Source organism: Pinus tabuliformis, chromosome 6, assembly GCF_031772625.1.
Source record: "Pinus tabuliformis cultivar Carrire ecotype Pingquan chromosome 6, CPIR1, whole genome shotgun sequence".
Lineage (NCBI taxonomy): Eukaryota > Viridiplantae > Streptophyta > Pinopsida > Pinales > Pinaceae > Pinus > Pinus tabuliformis.
Genome location: NC_142292.1, coordinates 3,917,021 through 3,923,430, shown reverse-complemented (window position 1 = coordinate 3,923,430; position 6,410 = coordinate 3,917,021).

Here is a 6,410-nt window from a genome sequence, read left to right as displayed (position 1 = left end):
TATATATATATATATATATATATCCCCGCGTCGTTGCGTAGGTCAGATGCGATATTGCGATGCGACTTGTTGCAATCGCATATCGCATAAGTCCCGGGCCATTTGGTAATCGCTCCGTTGTAATCGCCGATTGCGATATTGCGATCGCAACAATCATATAACATATTCCGATATCATCTGCCTACCACCACCAATTGCGATTTGCCGATCGGATCTGGACCATTGATCGACCAGATCCGATGACTCCTGTTCATTGCTCTGTTGACCTCCGATAGGCTTGATTTTTGTTGTTTCTTCATGTTTTTTTCCTCCTGATAGTGTTATCCACCTTTTTTTAAGGTTCTCCCTTATGCGATAATTTTGATCTTTTAGGAGATTTTGAAGACTTAGAGGGTTTTTAGGATCCCTTTTTAGGGGATTTTGCTCCTTTTTCCAAAGGATAGAGGCAGCTTCATTTTATGATAACTTCTGCATCCTAAGTCAGTTTTTTCCCATTCAAGTTGCAGTAGATTCAGAATGAGACGATCTCTGCAATGGGGCTAGTTCCAGGAACTTCCTTGGACTTTCATTTTTCCTCTGTGAGGAACACTTAGACTTGGGAGCCTATGCAAAATCCATTTTGGATCATGCCTTCCCACTAAAATAACTTTTGGTCTCTAAAACACTGATACACTAATCTAAACAGTAAATGAGAGTGACTCACCCTCTTCTTTCAGCCTCACTAACTTGCCTTTGCATAGTGCCTCTGAACCAAAGTTTCTGACCACTTCCCTTCTTGGATGGGCTGGTCTTCCTCCTTGCCTTCCCGTAGAACTCTGTTGGCATTATGATACAAGTTTTGTCCTTGATGGAAACTCACTCAGAGGTATGATACAGGTGATGGCAACTCAATCAGAGGACAGATCTTAGTACAGCTGGTCAAGAGAGAGATATACGCAGGTTAACCTTGATGAAAGTGCGTATACACGCGGGACAGAAGAACAAAAGGCACGTATGCGTACACACGCAGGTTCACAAAAGGAAAGGTGCGTACATGTTGGAAAACTAAGTTTTGGTCTGTGGCATTTGGTCCATGGTATTTTGGTATTGGTTTGTGGTATTTGGTCCGAAGTGTTGATCCCAAGTATTGGGTCCAAGGTATTGTTTCTACATGATTTTAGACCATGGTATTGAGAGAAGCCTAAACCTATATAAGGAGAAGATCATTAGGCCAAGGGTGGCGGTGCAAGTAATGAATGTCTGATGAAGTGTGAAGATCTAGTATGTTGGTTATGGGTTTGTGATGCTTGGCTCGATCTGAATCAAGTTGGAAATGGCAACGAAGGTATAAGTAATTATCTTTAGATCTGTACGCGAGTTCTCTCTGGTGAAAGCGTGTGTACACACGGTTTTGGCACAGTCAAGTAGTGTATACATTATGAGATTTGATGTTTCAGGTTGCTGTTGGTTCTAGTGGTTGTTGCAAAGTTTTGGGCTCTGGTCTGTGTTTAGGTAACTGTATTTTGATGACAGGGTTTCAGTGATTCAGTATTGGGTGATTCATAGATTGATGATGCAAGTATAAGTTGATGATTGTATTGCAGTAGTGATTATTTTGTATTTATGGATCCAGCCTGAAAATTTATGAAACGTGGTCCCTAGAAGTAAAGAGAAGGTTGTATCCTTCTGTTGGCCAGCACCTACGTACTAGTACATCAGCTAGTACAAGAGCTAAGGGGGTTGTAGCTCCCTTCCAGGAGAGTCTGGAGAACGAGAGAAGGTTGTAGCCTTTTGCAGGTAGAAGCTTGCATACTGGTATATGACTGCACCAGTATAGAATCATTGTAAAAAGAAGTTTCTTATTAAAGAAGATAGAGACGAATTGCAGCAGGTGGTTTTCACCCACATTGGGTTTCCACCTTATATCATGGTGTTTATGTGTGCTTCTTGTGTGTGATGATCTGTTCTATTTTACTAATCCTGTTTACTGTTCATATGGTTAATAATGTTCTGATGCACTCATTAAGGATCAACTAACTGAATCATAAGTTTACTGGATATACGCTTGTTGCATTAAACACAGTTGCGTATACACGCAGTTTGCCTTAACTAAAGTAGCGTATATGAATCTGAATATGGAAATGAAAAATTTATATTGATTTGATAATACTGATTCACCCCCCCCTCTTAGTATTATTTCCAACAATTGGGATCAGAGCGGGTCCTTTAGAAGAAGCTTGATCGCTTGAAGAAAAGATCCATTAGAATGGGTAATCAAGAAAGAGAGGCATCCATCAGGCCACCAATCTTTGATGCGAGCAACTTTGTCCACTGGAAGATAAGAACCACAACATATCTACAGTCACTTGGAATGGATGTTTGGCGAATCGTGGAAGGAGGATACACATATCCATCAGCAATTCGTACAGATACAGCAAAGAGAAAGCAATATGAACTCAATGCCAAAGCGGTTACTGTCTTATTGGGAAGTTTGTCACAATCAGAATTTGTCAAGGTCATGTAGTTCAAATCAGCCAAAAAAATATGGGACAAAATCATTCTAAGCTACAAAGGAGATGAACAGGTAAAACGAGCAAAGCTTCAAACTCTCAGAATACGGTATGAAAATCTTAAGATGCATAGTAATGAAAGCATAGCTAATTACTTCCTATGTATAGATGAGATTGTTAATTGTATGAGGAATCTGGGTGAAGAATTTAAGGAAGTTGTCTTAGTTGAAAAGGTTTTAAGATCCCTATCTTCTAAATTTGATTCCAAAGTTTCTGCCATAGAAGAAAAGGAGGATCTGCAGAAAATCACTATGACACAGCGTCACAGAATCTTAACTACTTTTGAGATGAGAAAAGGAGGACCATTATATATGAGAGCAGCCGCATTCGAAGTGTCAGCAAATGAATCGGGATACATTTCGGAAGGAGAAGATGAGGTAAATTTTGTCAAGAATCTTGAATGAGGATCTCGAAGGTTCAAAGGTAAGCTACCTTTCAAATGCTTTTCATGTGGTAGAGTTGGTCACTACGCTGCTAGATGCCCTCATAACAAAGGAAAGTTGATAGAAGTTATTATATCCATGATAAAAGTAATGACTCATCCAATAGTGATGAAGACATTAGACTTCTCATGGCATATGAAAATAAGAACGTAGAACCAGAAGAAGTTACCAGATTAAAAGAACAGTTGGAGTCAGTAACCAGAGTAAGGGAGAAATTGCAGGATATAGTAAAAGATCAAAGCATAACAATTCAAAGACTTGAATCAAAGATCCTCTCTCTAAAATAAGATCTTAAATAATCAAAGAAGCAGAATGAAGATGCTCTTGAAGAACAAGAACATGAAGTGATCGAATTAAGGCAACAAGTGGAAGAAGGAAGAAAAGCTGAAGAAAACATAAGGAAGCAGTATCTGGAAAAGGAAGAACAACATCAGGTTGAGGTAAATATCTTAAAAAGTAAATTAGAAGAAAAGGATAAACTGTTACAATTTCAAGATAGTACTAAGATTTTGGATGACATTCTTGGTAGTCAAAGATCCCCTACTATCAAAACTGGTCTTGGCTTTTATGAATCTGTTGAAGGTGAATCTAGCTCACAAGGTGAGGCAAGGAACTCTAATGAGAATTCTGAAATGCTCAACAAGGAGATGAGAGGACAACCTCATCAACAGCCAAGGAAAGAAATTCCTCAAAGAAAATCCTTTACTCCTAACTATGGAAGTGATAGACAATTATTTCCTCCATTGAATAATGTTGAATGTTATGTATGTCATAATCTTGGACATGTTGTAGCCAGATGCAGAAGTAGAATGGTTCAAGACCATCACACAAGATCATCACATTCTAGGTACTTCAAAGGATATTGTTTTGCTTGCAATATGTTTGGCCACAAAGCAGTTGTTTGCAATATAAGGAACATGAAACATGTAAGATGTTATGCATGTAACAAGTTTGGACATAAAGCAAAGGAATGCAGGAGCAAAATTCAAACTCCAAAGAAAGAGGATTATACATCATCACAACTCCAGGAATTGAAGAAGACAGAATTAGAGACATAAAGTTGTGACATAACTCAGTTAGCTAACATAACAGACACAGGGGAAACTAAAAGTGTAGACCTTCAGTATTCCATCTTGCATACGCTGATATAATGAAGATAAGTCGTGTATATACGCGAGCTAGAGGTTGCAGAGTCGCGTATATGGATCTCAGAAGAAAAAGGCAGCAGAACAGACTCAGGAAATGGTTCGGTCATGGTATATGATGGTTGGCACAGGCTCAGGGGGAGCATATACTTCAAATAATGCATTGTTGGCATTATGGTTAGAAGTCTTTGGTGATGATGCTTATGTGGCTAAATGATACATCTTATTGTTTGATCAAAAGTATGGGATTGCAGATTACAGATCTGGATGCTGATGCTTATGGTGTAGATCATATATGGTGTATGATAGTTGCTAATGACTATCATGATCTTGAATGGATTGCTGGTCTTTGTTATAAAGACCTTGCATGTGCTCAAGGGGAGCATGGACAGATTGGTACATCTTGGCATATACAAACGGGGAGCCCAATTAGAGATTTCAGCAGCTACTCAAGGGGAGTATGGATAGCAGAGGGAGAGAACTTCTTGGTCTGCCCTTTGCCCTTGATGTCAAAGGGGGAGAGTGACTTGGTGTGGTGGTTGCCATCAAGTCCAAAGGGGTATATTGTTGGCATTATGATACAAGTGTTGTCCTTGATGGAAACTCACTCAAAGGTATGATACAAGTGATGGCAACTCAATCAAAGGACAGATCTTAGTACAGTTGGTCAATAGAGAGATATACGCAGGTTAACCTTGATGAAAGTGTGTATACACGTGGGAGAGAAGAACAAAAGGCACGTATGCATACACACGCAGGTTCAAAGAAGGAAAGGCACGTACATGTTGGAAAACTAAGTTTTGGTCCGTGGTATTTGGTCCATGGTATTTTGGTATTGGTCTGTGGTATTTGGTCCGAAGTGTTGATCCCAGGTATTGGGTCCAAGGTATTGTTTCTACATGATTTTGGACCATGGTATTGAGAGAAGCCTAAACCTATATAAGGAGAAGATCATTAGGCTAAGGGTGGCGGTGCAAGTAATGAATGTATGATGAAGTGTGAAGATCTAGTATGATGGTTATGGGTTTGTGATGCTTGGCTCGATCTGAATCAAGTTGGAAATGGCAGCGGAGGTATAAGTAATTATCTTTAGATCTGTACGCGGGTTCTCTCTGGTGAAAGCGTGTGTACACGTGGTTTTGGCACAGTCAAGTAGCGTATACATTATGAGATTTGATGTTTCAGGTTGCTGTTGGTTCTAGTGGTTGGTGCAGAGTTTTTGGCTCTGGTCTGTGTTCAGGTAACTATATTTTGATGACAGGGTTTCAGTGATTCATTATTGGGTGATTCAGAGATTGATGATGCAGGTATAAGTTGATGATTGTATTGTAGTAATGATTATTTTGTATTTAGGGATCCAGTCTGAAAAATTATGAAACGTGGTCCCTGGAAGTAAAGAGAAGGTTGTAGCTTTCTGTAGGCCAGCACCTACGTACTAGTACATCAGCTAGTACAAGAGCTAAGGGGGTTGTAGCTCCCTTCCATGAGAGTCTGGAGAACGAGAGAAGGTTGTAGCCTTCTGCAAGTAGAAGCTTGCGTACTGGTATATGACTGCACCAGTACAGAACCATTGTAAGAAAAAGTTTCTTATTAAAGAATATAGAGACGAATTGCAGCAAGTGGTTTTCACCCACATTGGGTTTCCACCTTGTATCATGGTGTTCATGTGTGCTTCTTGTGTGTGATGATCTGTTATGTTTTACTTCTCTTGTTTACTGTTCATATGGTTAATAATGTTCTGATGCACTCATTAAGGATCAACTAACTGAATCATAAGTTTACTGGATATACGCTTGTTGCATTAAACATAGTTGCGTATACACGCAGTTTTCCTTAACTGAAGTAGCGTATATGAATCTAAATATGGAAATGAAAAAGTTATATTGATTTGATAATATTGATTCACCCGCCCCCCTCAATATTATTTCCAACAAACTCCTGCTGAAATGGTTATAGAAGGTAGTTTGAGCTCTCTGCCTTGATCATTGATCCAAGGTGGCTAGACAAATGTGAAGTACATATGCTCCACAAAACTCTCATTTGTACATGTTTGAGAAGCTTCCAACAACATCTATTAACAACAACAGGCATACAGAATACAATTGGATGGACTAAACTCCTGCTTCAACAAAAGAAACAGATTTCACATCTTGTGAACACCTCCATGTCTTAAATCTGCATACAAATGACGGACTAGACAACAAGTCCACAAAACATGCCTTTAAAACAAATGACCCTTCAAGTCAAGCATCTAGAAAAGGACCATTAGGACT